This window comes from Motacilla alba, chromosome 9 (genome assembly GCF_015832195.1).
Source record: "Motacilla alba alba isolate MOTALB_02 chromosome 9, Motacilla_alba_V1.0_pri, whole genome shotgun sequence".
Lineage (NCBI taxonomy): Eukaryota > Metazoa > Chordata > Aves > Passeriformes > Motacillidae > Motacilla > Motacilla alba.
The window spans coordinates 22,441,482-22,459,161 of NC_052024.1; the positions used below are offsets into that span (position 1 = coordinate 22,441,482).

Consider the following 17,680-nt stretch of genomic DNA (forward strand, 5'->3'; position numbering starts at 1 on the left):
ACAGAGAATTTTAGGCTTTTCTTTATTGATCCAACATTTTTCTTGAGTGAAAGGATTGACTGAAGCAGCTCTGCTTTGATCTTAGTACATTTTTTTTCTTTAACTGTTTTTGGGGTTTTTTTTCATTTTGACTGGATGGAGGACAATCCTGTATGAATGAATTAGTAATAATGCTGAAATAATGAACAATTAAGCTACAATTTGCCTTGCTGCACATGAAGAAGTGGCATTATCCAAGGATGAGCATTATCTCAGCACAATCTCTGTTTAATTCATGAATGTTGGGGTTTGGTTGGGGGTAAGATACTCCAGGTCTGCTCATCCTCCCACCAGAGAGCTGACAGCAGATGCTGAAGAGACTTTTCCAAATATCTTCATCTGGAAAGAGAGTGACTTCTCCCTTTTCTTCTTTCCTAAGGCCCTAAGGGAATTTTGGAAATCCTTGGGGAAAAAAAAAAAAAAAGGCAGAATAACTGGAATATTCCACAGTCTGCAGTGTGATTGGAGACACATAGAAATGCATCTGTTAGCTGGAGAAAAGAAATGTAAAGAGACACTGGCACTTGTGTTCTCTTGGCCCAAGCTCAGCATTAGAATTCCCTTCTACAGCTCCATCCTTGAGAAGAGTTAAATGTGGTTTCCAGGCTGGATTTCCCCCTCTTTTGGTCTCCTGGTTTGTCAGGTATTCAGCTCAGCAGCTCCAAAAGCCCAAACCCCAGCTGTGAGTGGGGCCTGAAGGCCCTGGGTTCCCCAGCTCAGGCTCTGTGACTGTGGCAGCTCAAAAATGCTTTTTTTCTCCCAAGTTACCAGGATTTAAAGTGGTGGGTTTGCTCCTGGCCAGGAACAAACTGCTCTGGGTGTTGAATAGCAGCTCCTTATCTCCAGATCCCCAGATGGGCTCGTGGATGTCCCACTTCTGATGGTTAGCATTGAATAGCAAGTTTTGCAAATGATTCTTGGCAGGAGCACTCATCACATTTCTATTGAGATTTATCTCCACAGCTGAGTTTTCCTTTGCTTTTTTTTCTCTGTACCATGCAATTAAATGGATGACCATCCTATGCAGAAGGAAATGCTTCTATCAGGGATGAAAAGAACTCAGAGTGAAGCCAACCACACACAGCACTGGGTTTTAAGCCAGCTTTACATCAGTTTTCAGAAGAAATGAAAAAAGAAATGCATATGTTAGGTATTCCTGGGCTCTGAGATACCACGCACATTTTCCTTATACACGTGCTCATAAATGTACTGCATTTTTAACTCAGCCTTTTGGACTGGAAAAATACACTAACAGGAAAAACAAAACAAAAAAAAGGAGATCTCAGTTTCTGTCATTAGGTAATGAGAACCTGTCTGTTGCCTTGCTGGCAGCAGTAAATATTTCCTGTCGTGTTCTTCTTGAACAGCAGGACTCCCCAAACTGCCTGGGCACTGCATTTTGTTTTGCAAGAGAATATTCAGAGGCACTCTATTGATTGGAGAGCCCTGCTCTATTTGCCAAACTTACCATGTCTGTAAGTCTGCATTTTCTTAAAGTGTTTTGAGAACAGAAATACTTGGAAATGAATGGACAAACCTGGATATCACTTTAAATGTGTTTCTACCCATAGATGATGCGCCCTTGGAGGTTTTTTTTGCCAAACAGAAATTTAAAAAATGAGGAATTTGACTCAGGAGAATGTTTTCAGAATTCTGGAGGATCCACGGTGGACCCTGCTGGTTTTTGTGGAGGATGAGGAGATGTGCAGGCTGCTCAGGACCTCCAAACTGGGGATTTTTCCTTGAGGTGTTCTCAGCAGAAATGGGAACTCTGCTGTTATTTGCCAATAGGTGGCACGAGTGCATTGCCGAGGTTGGCAGGTACAAACTGCAAATACATGCCTGTGTTTAACTGGGGGGATCAGCAGAAGGCACCGTGTCCATGTCAGCAGTCACTGGTTCCCACCTAGGAACCACTGGCTGCACTCTGACACCTGCTGCCAGGGGTGAACGAGGCATTTTTGTTATAGAACAGAGAAAAAACCAGCAAAATTAATGCTTAATTGTTTGAGCAGGCAGGAATGGACTTAATGTAAAGCTGTGTGAAAAAGGAGTGACCTGAAATCAGCCACAGCATCACACACACACACACACAAAGGCATTTTCTTACCAATTAATAAACTTTAATTTATGGCTAGTCTGAAAGAAAAAAAACCCAAGCAGTAAAACCAACTGAAAGCTCAAGCTTTAATAGAGGCCAGGTCCAAACCCTGCTGAAGGCTGCTGAAAAAAAATAATTGAGTTTATTTGAAACTGTGCAACAGTTGGAGCATAAATCTCTGCTGTGCAAGGGTGTGGGGAGTTCATTCAGAGGAGCTGCAGGATGGAAGCATGGCAGCTTAGGGGGGAAAGTGGAAGTGGTGTGGTGATTTATGTGGAAGTGCAGCCACTGGAATTGTCCCTGCAGGCTTTAATCCAGCCTTTCATTGGATTTCAGTGTCCCCTTGTCCCTGATCACCAGGGCAGCACCAGCCTGAAGCCACCTCTTCCCTTTGGCACACGGATCCCAGCTTTGGGTGAGGAGTCAAGGCAAAGCTCACAACACCAGCAGAGTGGAATATTTGCCTGCTTCATGAGTGGGGTTTTTTTCAGGACTTTCTCAAGTGCTTTGCTGGCTGTGGTCTCTCAGAGATCTCTCTGGTCACTTTCTAAAGATGATTATTTACAGGCTGAAGAGAAGTTACCAGGCTACAAAAATCCTCCTTTGAGATTCTTCACCCTGTGTTCCACGAGTAGTCAATTAGAAGGTGAGAACTCTCCATCTGCCTTTGAAGCCTGGGAATGGATTTGTGGGGTAGGAAAGGGAGCAAAGTGTCTGGGAAGTGCCCATATAATGATTGTGATCCTTGCCTGGATGTTCCCTTCCTTCACAGCCCAGGTCATCATCCTGAATTTGTTGGTTCACAGTGAGTGAGTGGGACAGGGAAGTTCTGGGAGTTGGAGCAGGTGTGGGCATTTCTTAGCCCACTTTTGTCATTTCTGTGAACTGAAAAGCTTCAGAATGGCAGCATTTACTCTTCTAAATGCATTTGTTCTCTTTTTCCTCGTTGAACCATAAATACCAGAATAAATTGGAGTGTGATGCAATACACCTTTGAGGACAGGGGGGTTGGGAGTGGTTAGGATTTCATTTTTATTTTCATGACACTTTTCCAGGCAGCAGGGTCTAGACTTGGGCTGCTTTGCATGAAGATCTCCCTGCCCATTCTCCTCGCTCAGAATTACTAATTAGCTAAATACTAATTACTCAGCCTGTTGGCTGCTTGCAGGTTGTGGCAGGGTGGGAGGACTTGGTGTGGATGGGGCTGTTCAAGGCTGAGTTGTGGGTTTGTCATCAGCTCTAAAACACACAAAAGCTGGATCTTTCCAAGCTTTTAACTGCATTTTACAGTGGAATTAGGGAGGGACATGCTAGAGCAGAGCAAGTTGGTGATTAGGTTGGCCTGGTTTCCTTCAAGTCATGCAGATCCCACACTGTTAAAATCACCAAATACTTGGTGTCCCCCAGTCTGAAGTCTGAGTTAGGTGTGTCCTATCAAGGTTTGACATTTTCCACTGCTTCTCCCATAAAATGATTTCCTAAAAATACAAGTTCCGAGCAGCCTGTTCCAGTGGAAGGTGTCCCCTGAGCTCAGCCCCAGCTGTTGCTGACAGGGGCAGTGTTGGTGACTTCAGCACCTGAGTCAGGATCCAGCTCCAGGTTTGGATCCCCTGGATCCCATCCCATGGAAAAACTCTGGGATGAGCCCCAGGCAGAGAGACACTTCCAGAAAAATCAATGCCTGGGGGACAGAAGGTGGCATCTCTGATCCTTCTGTGCCAGCCTCATCCCCCAGAGGGGACAAAGGGAAGGGACACTTGCCACAGGGCACAGGAGGATCCACAGCCCAGGGAATGGGAAGGGCTCCCCACTGCCTTGTGCAGGCTGCCCTGGAGCAGAGGCTGGGCAGAGCTCCAGAATAAAGCAGGGATTTATTCAAAGCATCTCCTCCATGGATCCACCTTGGGCAGCACCAGAGCCCAGCCAGGGCTGCCCCCAAGATGAACCCAAATGGTCCCAAAATGCACGAGCGCTCCCGGGGTCTCTGCCTTGGCTCAGCTCTGCTCCATTTGCACCTTGCAGTTCATTGTCCAGTTCCAGCTTTAGCCCAGGCACTCCCACCCTGCTTGTTTTTCTCTCTGCAGCCCACGCTGTTTGTGCTCCTGGGCTGAGCTTTGGATCATTTGTCCTTGGTGCCCAGCTGGAGCAGGAATTGTTTTGTCTCCCTGCTCTGTGCAGAGCTCAGCATCCCCTGATGTGAAGCTCAGACCCACACACTAAAGCAGCACAGAACCTGAAACACAGAAAAGCCAAAACCTGAGGCATTGCCCTGACAGGCAGCAATGGCAGAGCATGACCCAGTGCTCAGGAAAACAAACTGAAACAGCAATTTTTTTTTTTTTTTTTTTTTTTTTTTTTTTTTTTTTTTTTTTTTGTCTAGGCTGAGCCTCCTGCTGCAAATTTATGGGCTTTTTAACTTGCTGTGCTACCTGTCAGTCTCGGAACAGATGCACAGCCTTCAGGCTCTCCGAGCTTGCCAGCTCCTGGCATCCTGCTGGGAGCTGTGGGAGGACTTTCAGGGGGAACCAGGGCAGCCTAATAATAGCAGCAGCATCCATCGAGCCCGGTGCTTGCACAGAGGCAGGAAAGGGAACCTGGAGCTCTGCTTGTCTGCAGCCAGCAGAAGGATGGAGAGGCAGAAACCACGGGGCACTGACTGGAGCACTTGCTTGGCAGCAGGATGCCGAGTGCCTCGGCCAGGATAAGCAGATGTTTGAATTTCCCCAAAGCTGAAAGAAGCTGTGGGTCTGTAAAAATAAACTTTTGGAAGCTGGTGTGTTTCTGCTCAAAATGGGCTGGGTCTAATTTACTGTTTGAGTAAAACCAGAGGGGTTAGAAATGTGTGTTTCTATTTTTTTTTTCTTTGTGTCTTGACTGGAAGTTTTATAGTTCTTTATCTTACAAGTTCCTGAGGGTTCAGTTTTCTGCCCAGAAACCAGGTGTTATTTGAGTGAGGCTTTGTTGGGGTGGTAAATACATTATAAAGCTGTTACCAACCTTTTCCTTCTGCTCCTTTAACAGGAATACAGCCTGGGTGGCACCATGGGACAGCTGAGTGACAACACAGGTGAGAGTCCTGATATTCCATACAGAAATGCTGGGCAGGGAGCGGGATGGATGCTGGGACACTGGGCTGAGAAAATCCTTCCCATCTGACCACCTTGGCAGGTGGAGTGACCAAATGGTTTGGGTTTGGTTATTTTTAGGACATAGCTGCTTTAAACTTCAATTTTCTGCCAATGGTGACTTCTTTTTAGAGAAAAAAATAAAATAAAAAGAAATAATATTGAGATTAAAATTGACAAGACATGAGGAAAGAGAAATCAATATTAATATAGGCATCAGAACAATTTAATTTTAAATTTGAAGGAATAATGGGAATTGTTGATCAGAAACGCCATCTGCCAAGGCAGGCTCCCTCAGCTGGTTATGGCAAATTGAGCAATGGTAAATTATTCCTTATATTTATTTCTGCTTCTGGAAAGAATCCCACAAATTATTCCTTTGTAAAAATTATTCATAAATTTCTCCAAGCCATTCCTGCCTTTCCTTACCTCCCTGCATTCTGTGTGTTGGGAATGGATGGAGCAGATTTATTTTCCAGAACTAGGGGAGGATCCTGTGTCCTGTGAGGGGAAATGGGGGTGGAAATGGAGCTTTGGGCAGAGCAGCATTGGGATAAAATCCAAAAAAATCTCCCTGTGCTGATTGATTGCCAGGGATGCCCCTTTCCAGTGGAGACTCTTCAGGAAAACATCAGCAGCAATGCTCAAATCTGGACTGCAGTGTTCCCCTATTGGGAATTTCAGTCAGGAATTGATAAAAATTTGTGGGGAAAAGATCCTAAAAGTGAAGAGTGAAGTGAAGTGAGGAACTGTGTGCTGGCAATATTGTTGTCATGTGTGTTCCCATCTTTTCTTGGGGGGCTGGCTCTTCCTAGAGCCTCAAACTGCAGTTTTGGGCTCTTGCAAAGATTACAGTTATTTTTTCCTAAAAAAAAAAAACAAAACCAAAAAACAAACCACAAAAAAAGCAAAACAAACAAACAAACAAAAATCCCACAACAAAAAGCCAACCACAAAGCCCCCTCCCAAACTCACACTATTTTCTGCAGGTTTTTTTCAGACCAGAGAACTAGATTTGTTTAAAAATGTCCCCCCACACGCCTGGGGTGGGGGTGATGAAATATAGACTCTCCAGTATTTTCAAGGCCAATTAATTTTGTAATTAACTGAAGTATACTTGAAAATATAAAACATTCATTTGTGGAGGTTGGTCTGTTTCCAGTTATTGCTGGATTCATTTGGCAAGTCATGTTTTTTAAAGTAGAAAATGAAATTTCTCGTGCAGAATGATAAATTATTTCCCTTCCATGGAAGTCTTTAAAGTACTTCTATTTTACATCAGATTTTGTTGTAATTCGTTGTGTTTAGATTGGCACCATCTCCACTGTTTTGATTAAAAAGTGTAATTAATTTGAAATAAGATTTCATTATGGTTTTCAGTGCTCGGTTCCAAAGAACTTCTAATTTCCATCAGTTTCTTAAGCACTTTTCCTAAATGGCCCTTGGTTTGACTCCTGCAAAATAACCAGGCCCCATCCCCACCAGGAATGTGCCAGCAATGCTCATTGCCTGAAGTTGAAATAATATCAAAGTATTTAGTGATGTTCCAGTTCCCTTGTAAATGGAAATAATAATGAAAATGTTTTGCAATTTGCAAATGTTCCTGTATTTTTTTTCTAGAATTTGCTGTGTGTGTGTATATATATATATATATATATATATATTTATATATTGTCACTGGTGTAGGAAAAAATGGTTTAACTTCTGCTACCAAAATTAATGTCAAAACTAATTGACCTTCATAGGCAGATAATTTTATGCTTCTTCAAACATGGTCTGTCAGATCACCCCATGAATATTGCATTCATTTCACTTTTCAGAAATTACTTTTTCCCTCCCTATGAAACTCCTACAGTGACTTCACAGAATAAAGAGGAGAATTATGGAAATCTTGATGTTCCCATCTATTTTTTTCTTTTTTGGTTGTGGAGTCAACACTGAGCTGTGTGAAACTCACGGTGCAACAAAAAAACAGAGAGGCTTCCAGTTGGAAAAAAAAAGGGAAGCTGTATTTAATGTGGAGAGTGATTTATTTCTTTTTTAGACATTTTGATGTGTGGAATAGCTGATGTGGTTTTCCCAGATTGGTGTTTTTGTTTTTTTTTTTTGCTTTATATATTTGCAAAGAGAAAATGTAAGAAGGAAAAAAGGAAGGAAGGAATCTCCTAAAATTTGGAAAGTTTTCATGTTTTGGAAGGTCCCTCCAACCCAAACCATTCTGTGTTGATGCAGTAGTGAAAAAAAAAAGCAAGAAAAAATGCAGCCCTATTGTATTTAATGGCAGCTCTTTAAATTAGAGCAGATTCATGCCTCTGTTGCGTTTTTAATGTTGTATTTATCACATCATCTTTATGGGGCTGCCATTAGGGATTCACTGCGGTTTCCTCTGTACATCAGGGCCTCCAGGAGTTCATAACTCAGCCCTCCTAATTTGTGACAAGCTGAAACCCTGCAAATAAATTGTCCCTGTGTATGCAGATTGTCCTGGGTGTTTCAGGAGCTGCAGTTGATTGAGCCCCTTGAAGCTCTGCTGATGAAAATGCCCACAAAGGGTCAGATTCTAAACATTCCCAAAAATTGTAGACTTCAAGCAGTGGGATTCAAACTCATGGCCCAAGCCCCCAGCTGGGGCACTGCTTATCTCCAGAAATTCCTCTTTTTTGCCTAATGTTTATTATCTTTGCTCCAAAAATAGGATTGTGTGTCTCCAGGTCACTGAAGGACTGGCTCTGAGAGCAGATCAGGATGTGGCTGCATGGACCGACCAAAGAAGGAAACCGTTATGAGTAGTAATAATAATAATAATAATAATAATGTTATATAAAAATATCAGAAATTGTAATAAAATTATGCCTGTTCTAGTAAAGGGAAGATCTGGTTTGTATCTCCCTTCCCAGTCAGGAGAAATATTAAATTTAACAATTTTAGATGGGTATTTAGTTTTTTTAAGAGAATTTAAATGCTATCCATGGTGCTGGTACAGGGGTGGAGAGGTTCCCCAAATATCTGGTGAGGGATCTGGTGCCATGAGTGGGAACTGATGGATCAGAGGGGATGGGCAAGCACAGAGACCCTGCTTTGGTAGTCACTAGTCTGAAAATCCCATGAAAAACTAATGAGAATTTGGGATTTTCCAAAATTGGAACAACTTTTGCCTGAAAATCTCACTGAAATGAGGTTTGATTTAAAACCCCATGAAAGAGTTCAATTAGTTAAGGGTTTCACCATGGCCTGGGATTCACTGTTGAGATTTTTTAAGCCCTTCAGACATATAGGTCTTCAATATTTCCATTTTTGATGGATTTGCAAAGCAGCAAACCCATTGTTGCTACCTGTGCAGGCAGGAGCCTTGATAAACTCCCTTCAAGCTCTTGTCATGCAAAAGGTTCTGAGCACAAGGAGGAACATTGCATATCTCTGCCTGCCAAAAGGATCCTTGGCAAGCTGTGCCTGAGCAATTCTGATTTGTTTCCATTTAATTAATGAACACTTTCCTGCTTTGTGATTATTGTCCTTGCCTGAAGTTGTTCCCATTATAGAGATGAATAAATAGTTCTTGACATTAGTTTCTACCTGCTTTGTAATTTGTTACACCATCAGGGACCTGCAGCTTGTCCTTGCTTTGAGTTCCTATTAATTCTGTTTATTTTTGTCTTTTATATGATTTCTGTTTTGTCCTTCACAGTTAAAAAAAAAAATCTTAGCACTGGTGTTCTTTTATTGCTAACACAAATACCTTTCATCTTTTTTCCTTTGTCATGGAATAGATTTCTTTTGATTGAGGTAGGAGGCTCTCTTCTCCTAAATTTTGTACCTCTTCCAGGAGCTGTTTGTGCCACATAAACATGTGAGAGGAAGATAAAAAGGAAGATAAATTAACACAGGCATTTACTGAGCACAGCAAAGGAATTCTCCCATTTTGCTGTGGGTTTTGTATCTCTGTTCTGTTCCCTTGAAGGTTCCTGTTGAAGTTGGGTTGTAAGATTTGGGCAAATGGAGATCTTGGGTGCGGGGTGAAGAGGCTCCAAGCCCAGGGCGTGGTTCAAAGTCATGGAATGGTTTGGGCCTCAAAGTGAGGCCTGGAGAGGCCACCAGGAGCAGAGGCTAGGCAAAGTTAAATAAAGTAGGGATTTGTTAAAAGGCCTTCAAAGGATCCACCTTGGGCAGCACAAGAGCCTGGCTGAGGCTACACCCAAGATGGACCCAAGACGGATGGCACGTCAGGAGTTTTCACTCTTTTATAAGTTTTGGTCCCTTTCCATGTTGGGGTTATTGTTCAGTTCCAGCTCCAGGTTCTGCAGTCCCACCCTCCCAGGTTGCTCTCCTCCCTTCCCTGCTGTTTGCACTTTTGGGGCTGAAGCTGCAGCGGTGTCCTTGGTTCTGGGGCTGGAAAAGGATTGTTCTGTGGGACTGAGCTGTGAGGAGAGCTGCTGGCACTTCACGTGGAGTTCAGAGTCGCAGAATCTGGAAAACATGAAAGCTAAATCTTAAGGCATCAAAAGCTGCTCTCATTCCAAGCCTGCCGTGGACAGGGACACCTCCCACTTGACTCTGGAGCACGAGGGATGACAGAGAGACGTGGCTGGAGCGCATTGCTGGGGACAGCTCGGGGAGTGGCTGCCAACAGCCGGCAGAGCCGCGCCGTGTTCTCCATTTGTAAATTATCAATAAATGACTCCTACAGTCAATAGATAAATCATTCACAAAGAAAACAGCAGGTTCTAATCATCTCCAGATTAATGCCTTCCTGGCAGTGCCTGTGCTAACACAAATAATTGCCTTGGTGTGTGCCAAGCTGTCCCGCGGATTTCAGCGGCATGAGGCTGCCCTGGGCGAGTTGTCAGCCACAGGTAACGCAGATCCCTCACTTTTTGGGACTTTAAACCCTGTGTCCCATAAACTTCATGCAGAACAGATAGCTCTGGTTATCCTAAGGGGGAGTGTTGGCTCTCCATTGTCCAGCTGTGCTCATCCAGTGATGGATGAGCACACGCCCTGGGTTGTAAAATTTGTGTGTATTCTATTTGTCATCTGCCAGAGCTGGGGCAGTTCTCTGCTGTCCATGGGGCAGTTTTCTTTATCTCTCCACAGCCAATCCTCCCTCCAGGAGATCTCTGCTGTCCATGGCCACTGAGTGTCCCTGCATGGCTGATCAAATTCCACCATCCCATGGGGAGATGCTCCGCCCAGGGGAGGAGCCAAGCATTCCTACCTGGATACAATCTGAGCCTGGAACAGCACAGCAGCCTTTGCCCCCTGCATTCCCAGAGGAGCAGCTTTCTCCTGCCCTGCATTCCCAGAGGAGCAGCTTTCTCCTCCCCTGCATTCCCAGAGGGAGACCAGGCCCATCTCCAGCAGCCCTGGAGCTCCAGAGGAAAACTCCCCCCTTGTGCAGGATCCCTGCTCCAGCAGAGCCACAGCTGGCACTGCAGGAGGGCTGAGCCCCCATGGAATGGCACTGCTGCCACCAGCCTGACACACAGGGGGTCAGCTCCTCTTCTGACTCTGGCAGTGGTTTGTTTTCCTTTTTTTGTACTATTGCATTTTTATTTTAATTTTCCTAGTAAAGAACTGTTATTCCTACTCCCATATCTTTTCCTGAGAGCCCCTTAATTTCAGAATTGTAATAATTCAGAGGGAGGGGTTTTACATTTTGCATTTCAGGGGAGGCTCCTGCCTTCCTTAGCAGACACCTGGCTTTCCAAACCAAGACAGCACAACATTCAAGCTTAGCTTGAATCCAAGCTCAGCTCTTCAGGATTTGTTCCCACATCCCTTTGGAAACTTGGGGGATGTTACTGAAATGGGGCAGTTGGTTCCAATGAGAAAAAAAAAAAAACCTCCCAGCAGGAGCTTTCTCTCACACTTGATTTGAATGCTTGAATATGGATATGTTAGAGTTTGCTCTTGTTTATTCTCTGCACATAATTCATCCTGCTTTACTCTGAATATATTATTTGAGACTAGCAGGGGCAGCACAAGGAAAACTTGTTTGCATGAGTGTGGCTGGATTTGCTAGCTAACAGGACAAATTCAGTGCCAGGGGACTGGCAGGGAGCAGACTCAGGGACATTTAAAGGCTCTGTGAGACAAAAAGAGGTCACATTTAATAAATGTGTGTGTGAATGTTTCCTCCACAGGGCTGCTGACAGTTTCATAATATGAAATCCTGTGAAAAGCTAATGAGAATTTGGAATTTTCCAAAATTGGAACATCTTTTTCCTGGATGTCTTCAAATCTCACTGAAATGAGGTTTGATTTAAAACCTCATGAAAGAGTTAAATTAAAAATAGCCACTGAGGTGTGAGTTTTCCATTTTGAGCCCGTCTCCTTTTGGGAACAGGTTTGTTGGTCCTCACATGTGCTGACAGATTGCAGTGCTACAGTGGCAGTTTGAAGTGCAGTTTATCTTTTGGAATAAAAATGTCTTCAGGAGAGAGAAAAACTGGTTGTTCCTCTCTCTGGATCCAGCAGTCTTGTCAGTGCAAACTCAAATATTAAGGGAATAGTGATTAGGCAAAGTGAAAACGCCTGTTGTTTTGACATAGACAAAAATAATTTAAATACTTTTAAAAAACGACATGGTCATGAGAGGATGATATAATAAAATTGTTAATTCAGCACTTTTTTTGAGGAAAATGGAGGGGTTTTTTTGAGCCTTCATGAGAGACTGGCCTCATCTTCTCTGATATTTTTTCCAGTAGGTGTTTCTCAGTGAAGAACCCATGGATGCAGCTGCAGGAGGATTCCCCCTTCCATCAGGAGAGCCTGGGAGCACCTGAAATGTTGTCAGAAATCAGATGTGAAGATCCTGTGATCTCTATCATCCTGCATTTCTCCCTTGATTTCTGGAATCTGTTTCACCTTGGAATATTACATTTTTATGACTCAGATCACATTTCTGGTGTTGGTGGTCAGAGGTTCCCAGACAGAGGAATACAATGTTCTCTTGAAGGATAAAATATATTTAGGCCTTTCTTAGGGAAGCTCTGGTACAGCTTCAAAGTCTAAGGACAGGAGCTGCTCAAACCTTTAAAGCACATGGAGAAGATTCTGTGCCTGTTAATAAATTCTAGTGTTGAGAGAGCAAAGAATGGAAAATCTAAGATTTAATCCTTGGCCATGTCTGAATTATGGAATCTCAAGGCATAAAATCAGTATAATTTTTAAAATCTATTTATATACTTAGGCCATAGAGTGCTTTTAGTAAAACTTGTTGCTTTTATTTAATAACTGATAAAAATTTATAGGTTTTTTATTTCTCATTTTAACTCCTCAGTTAGTTAATCCTCACTTTAGTAATTATCCTTCTAGACTTTAAACCCACATTCTTAAATGTTGCTGTGATCTTTTTGGCAATGAATGGCATTAAATCATGTCCATTGTCATCTCAGGTGAGGTCAGAAAATACTGGCATTTCACAGGAGGTTGTGACAAGAGAACAAAACTTTAAGGAAACTGTGCTGTCACCTTGATGTTATTCCTTGGCATTTTTGCTGCAGAGCCATAGTTAAAACTCCAAGCTTGTTCATGATCTGCTAGGAAAGTTTCCTTTCATCTGAACTTTGTGGTTTTTTCAATATTCTTTCAATTTTGTTTCAGTTTGTATCTCATGAAATACTTTTTTTTTTCTTTTGAAGATCAGAATTTCCTTTGTTTTTTAATCAGAAATCCTGATCTTTGTGGGTTATGAATTGATATTGTAAAATAAGGTGCTGATTGTTCCTCTTGGTGGCTGTTTATGATCTAATATGAACTAAGGTATTTGCAGTTCATTCAAAATGAGACACAATTATAGTCTGGATATGTGCTGTTTTTCTTCTGGGGTTTATTTTATTATGCATTGGGAAGTTCTGACTGAAATCAGCAAAAATATTGATCAGTATTGCTTGTGGCATGGCATGGATTTGGTCAGGCTGCTCCATCCTGTGGGGAGTTGAACCAATAATTCAGGAAGGAAAAGTCACCTCTATGGGACAGTTCACATCTGCAATTTCTCTCTGGAAACTGCCTCTTGATCAAAACTTAAATTTAAATGTAATAAATATCCTTTAGAAATAACCAATAATCTTTCCTCACTTGTGGAACTGATTGTTAAAAGAAACCAGTTGAATCCTCTGACTGATTTTACTGATGCCTGGAACCAACCAGAACATTACAGCCCCTCTTATGGGTGAATAATTCATGTCCTACGAGTGAAAAACCAAAAAAACCCCAAACCAAGGTGGGTAAATATCTGTGCTTAGGAGTTTAACAGCTCATCTTTTGGGTAGGACTATTATAAAGTCATTTGGAGGGGGAAGCTCATACATAAAAATGAATGTTGCCATGCAACAAGTGCTAAAGAAAGAACCACAAGATTTAAGCCGTAATTAATTTCCCATAGCAGCTGGGAATGATCAGGAATAAGGAAATTTGGAGGCAGCAGTGTTAATTAAGGCTCATTTGCTAGAAATCTCTGGCCTGTAATTGATGGCTTTGATGTGTGATGCGATAAGAAGTCCAAGTGATGTTTGCCATGATCGTAGCAATTTCTGTGCAGTTTACTATTTATGCAAGAGAATTCTCTGCTCCTCTGATTTGCTAGAACTGCTTTGCCAGGATGTGGGGCCTTCAACAGAGACTGGCTTTGTCGATAAATCGAAGAGATTTTGGGACACAATGAACCTCTAACTTTTTCTTTTTTTTGTGATTGGGTTCTTTGTAGATAAAGCTCAATTCATCCATTGAGTGGGAGGCAAGAGAACAGAGCCTTTGGTGAAGCTCTCAGATATTGAGGTGAGCTGATGACCATAAAAGCATGGAAGGATAAACAGGAATAGTTTTCATTTTAATCTGTACATTTCAGCTTAAACTCCCCAGTGAGGAGCTGAAGCATGCCCAGCCATGGAAGTGATTTAATGCATATAAACAGAAATTTTGGATATTGGTGGCGTTCAGGAGGAAATATTCCTGCAGTCTGATCACACCTTCCTGGGGCATGTTGTTTTTCTCCCTGAAGGAATTAATCTTTGCCTCACAGAAGACAAATGATGAAGGAGGTGAGTTTTCTGTGAGCCACTGAAATGATGGCTAATTTTGAGGGCTTTCCAAATGATCCATGGAAAAGATGAACATAAAGGTTAAGTTCTGCTGCATGGCTGTGATGCAAAGGGCAGGTTTCTAGTCCAGCAGGTGCTGAAGCAAGCAGAGATAATCCCATTCCAGCAGCTGACACAATTATGGATTGGCTAGGATTAGGGAACATTTGCTTCATTTCTCTATGTCTCATGTCCCACCCCAAGTGCCTTTGCCTGTTGTTCCAAAAACTCTCTGGTTTCAGGTGGCTGTGAAGGCTCCTCTGAATTCCAGAGGCAGGGGCTGCCTGAGGGCTTGCTGCTTTTGACCTTCACTCCAACTTGGAGCCCTGGAAGGACTTGAATCCCTTCAAGCCCTGCAAGGAGTCCCTATCTTGAGAGGATTTTTATCTTTGCTGTCACCAACCATGACGCGTGTTTGCTGAAAAGGGACGGGAGCTCTGCTGCCTTATCTCACCCAGCAGGAAACAATATCAGCCCTGATAACCCTCCCTTTGCAGCCCTGGCGGGGTCAGAATCAAGTCCTGCCCATCGTGTTCACACCACCAGCTGTGCCCCATGCTGCCCTGCTGGCAGGGACCCTGCAGGAAGGGGGGACAGCAATGGCCAGGGGGACCAGTCCCTCCGAGATGATTCAAAACATGCTGCAGCTCAGAGATTAATAGATAGCATAAAATAAAACTACAGATCAATGTGGCAAAGGATCATTCTAATGTGTTTGTAATCATTCCCCCAGCCATTGGCTGGGCTATCTCCCTCATATATTGCCAGGCTTGCTTATCTGGAGGTAGCACAACAACTCCCTGAGCGTTTTATCACCTCCTTTAAAAGTGGAGTCAATTACAACTCCAGATTAAAATAGTGATGTACTTCAGGGAATAAAAATGATATCCTGTGATGTGTTTTCTGAAATTGCTGGTAGGGCCTGGCTGAGTCATAACTCAGAACTTAATGGAATCAATGGAAAGGCTTTGGGGTTGATCCCATCCTGGGCTGGGGGAGGATGCAGCTTCCTCCTGCACTGATGGCATGGGCAGGACCTAAAGTCAAGAACCCCAAGAAGGGTAAAGATGTTTAATCTGCTCAACATCAGAGAGATTCAGCCTGCATATCAAACCAAAATTGTGGGGGAAATTTGAGGAAGGCTACGTATCTTACTCTGTGAGCCAATAACTGATTATACCAGAACCTCTTAATGCATATTGCACACATGTCATTGTTCTGCAGAGGGAAAATGTGTCAGTGGCCCTCAGATATGCTGTTGCAGACTCTTCTGGGTTTCCTTTCAGGGCAGATTGGGTGAGAGGCACTGAACTCTAAACGTCCCAGAGACATTTTAGATGGTAGGAAAATTTCCTTAGTGGTCAGAGGATGTACCACAGCAATGGTTTTACTTGAGAATGAGATGCTTTTGTTCCTTTTTAACCAGCTGGATGTCTTTTTTGTGTAGCTCTCTGATCTATTAAGTGGCTGTGCTCAAAATAGATAAAGAGATACTTCAGCTGTTTCACAAACCCCTCTGTATTTACAGGTGGATCTGCTGAGACCCCACTGGAAGCAGATTAAGAAAGAAAATCCTTAATATCAGGTAATGTGTAAAAAGGGGGAAATAGCTTTGGGTTGGAGCATTTACATTACACAAGTTTCTGAATGTTTTGTTTTAATATTAATGTTTCTTAAAACTTTCCTGTGAAGTTCTTGACCAATTCTAATCATTTCTGTACCTACACAAGAAAGAGACATCTGTGCCTGTTCAAATATAAAAAGGTTTGTAAGCTTTTTTCCTCCATCCAAATCTTGGCTCTTATTCCTTAAATTGTTGTTGTTGGTTTTTTTTTCCCTTCTGGAGTGAATCCAGTTCAATCCACACTGAAATTACCTGGCAGTGAGAGGGATCATTGGCCGTGTGTTAACATAAAGATAAAAAAAGGGTCTTCTGGCAAAGGAGGTCAGAGATGATAAAAGGCAAAATTGAACTGTGAATGTTACTGACTTGAGGAGGGGGAGCAGGGTGTGGGATGAGATTGGGAAGCAAAGGGTCAGTGCAAAATGCAGCTCCAGAGCCCTGAAAATGCACTCTGAGGTTAGAGGTTGGTGTGGAGCTCGGATCTGAACGTCTGCTCCGGTGACGTGTTACATAATGTGAGATATTCTGAGGCTTTTCAATGAGGTGCCAGCTCATTTTTAGACATTGCCAGTTTATTCAGATTTCACTTGGTGTGACAGCTTTCCAACTCAGATTGCCTTCATTTGATCTGCATTACTCAGAAAGGAGACACGGAACAATTGGGTTCTGCATTTGGAGAGCCAAGCTAAATTCTGGTGGAGTTAGGTGGAGGAATGGTGCCTGGAGACCTCAATCTGGAATAATGAGGATGAAACAGCTTTGCAGGGGCTGGAAGATTATAGATTTAAGTAGTTAGCAATGTACATTGTGTGTCACATTAGAAAAAAATTATATATATATATATATATGTATGTATGTGATGTAGGCATCTGGGTTTCACTTAAGTCAAAATGTGAAGAAAGATAAAAAAAAGTAATTGAAAAATTTCCTAGTTGATAAACAGAAAATATTTATGTCCATGGATGTATGGTTTCTTTAAATCTAAGTTTAAAAGGGTTGCCCTGAATTGTTTGTTTCTGGTGTTTCCTTTTTTAATAAAGGAGTGTTCTCCAGGATAAAAACAGAGAATATAAATAGAGATTGTTTTCAGAATGGGATTAAGGACAGAATTAATCATTGTGGTCACAGCAAAACAAATTTAGTAAAGATAAGCCTCATTTTTTTCTGGCAGTTCTATCAAAATTTTGCTAAGGGGAGATGGGAACAGATCGAGGCATGAGATGGGAATTGGAGCTGGGTGTGGGGGACAGAGCTGGACAAGGAGAGCTGAACCAGACTGGGCTGGAGTACAGAGATGAGATCAAGAACTGGGAAGGGAAGGAAGGAGAGGACTGGCTTAGCCCCATCCAGAGCCAAACTGTTTAACGGGGCAGTCAGGGCCACAGGACAGGGACATGCTCATTTTCAGAGAATTCGCTGCAGTGCCCAGGTACTGAGGCAGTTCTCAAAGAGGGGATGTTTTGGGCAAGGTGCACTGGTTAAGTCCTGGGGCTGTTTCCTGCTTTTCAGACATGCAGGTTTGTTGGGTTTTTTCTCTCCCCAGGAAATAATGCAGGTCCCTTTTTGGCATTTGGCTTTCACCTGTGGTTCAGTGTTGAGAATATTTCAGTGGAGCCTGAAAAACCAAGAGGATCATCCATGGTGCAGGGAAAGGGGCTGGCAGACTCTTGAGGTATTTAGGCACCAATGCAGGGACTAAATTTTTCCTTTT

The 17,680-nt window shown here is 42.8% G+C and overlaps 1 long non-coding RNA gene across 1 annotated transcript; it reads left to right on the forward strand.

Annotated features, from left to right (window-relative positions):
• Positions 1 to 4,702: 4,702 nt before the first annotated feature.
• Positions 4,703 to 8,830, forward strand: LOC119704534. The gene is made up of 3 exons (XR_005257995.1): positions 4,703 to 4,885; positions 5,162 to 5,207; positions 7,961 to 8,830. It is a non-coding gene; the product is annotated as an uncharacterized LOC119704534 (long non-coding RNA).
• The last annotated feature ends 8,850 nt before the right edge of the window (positions 8,831 to 17,680 follow it).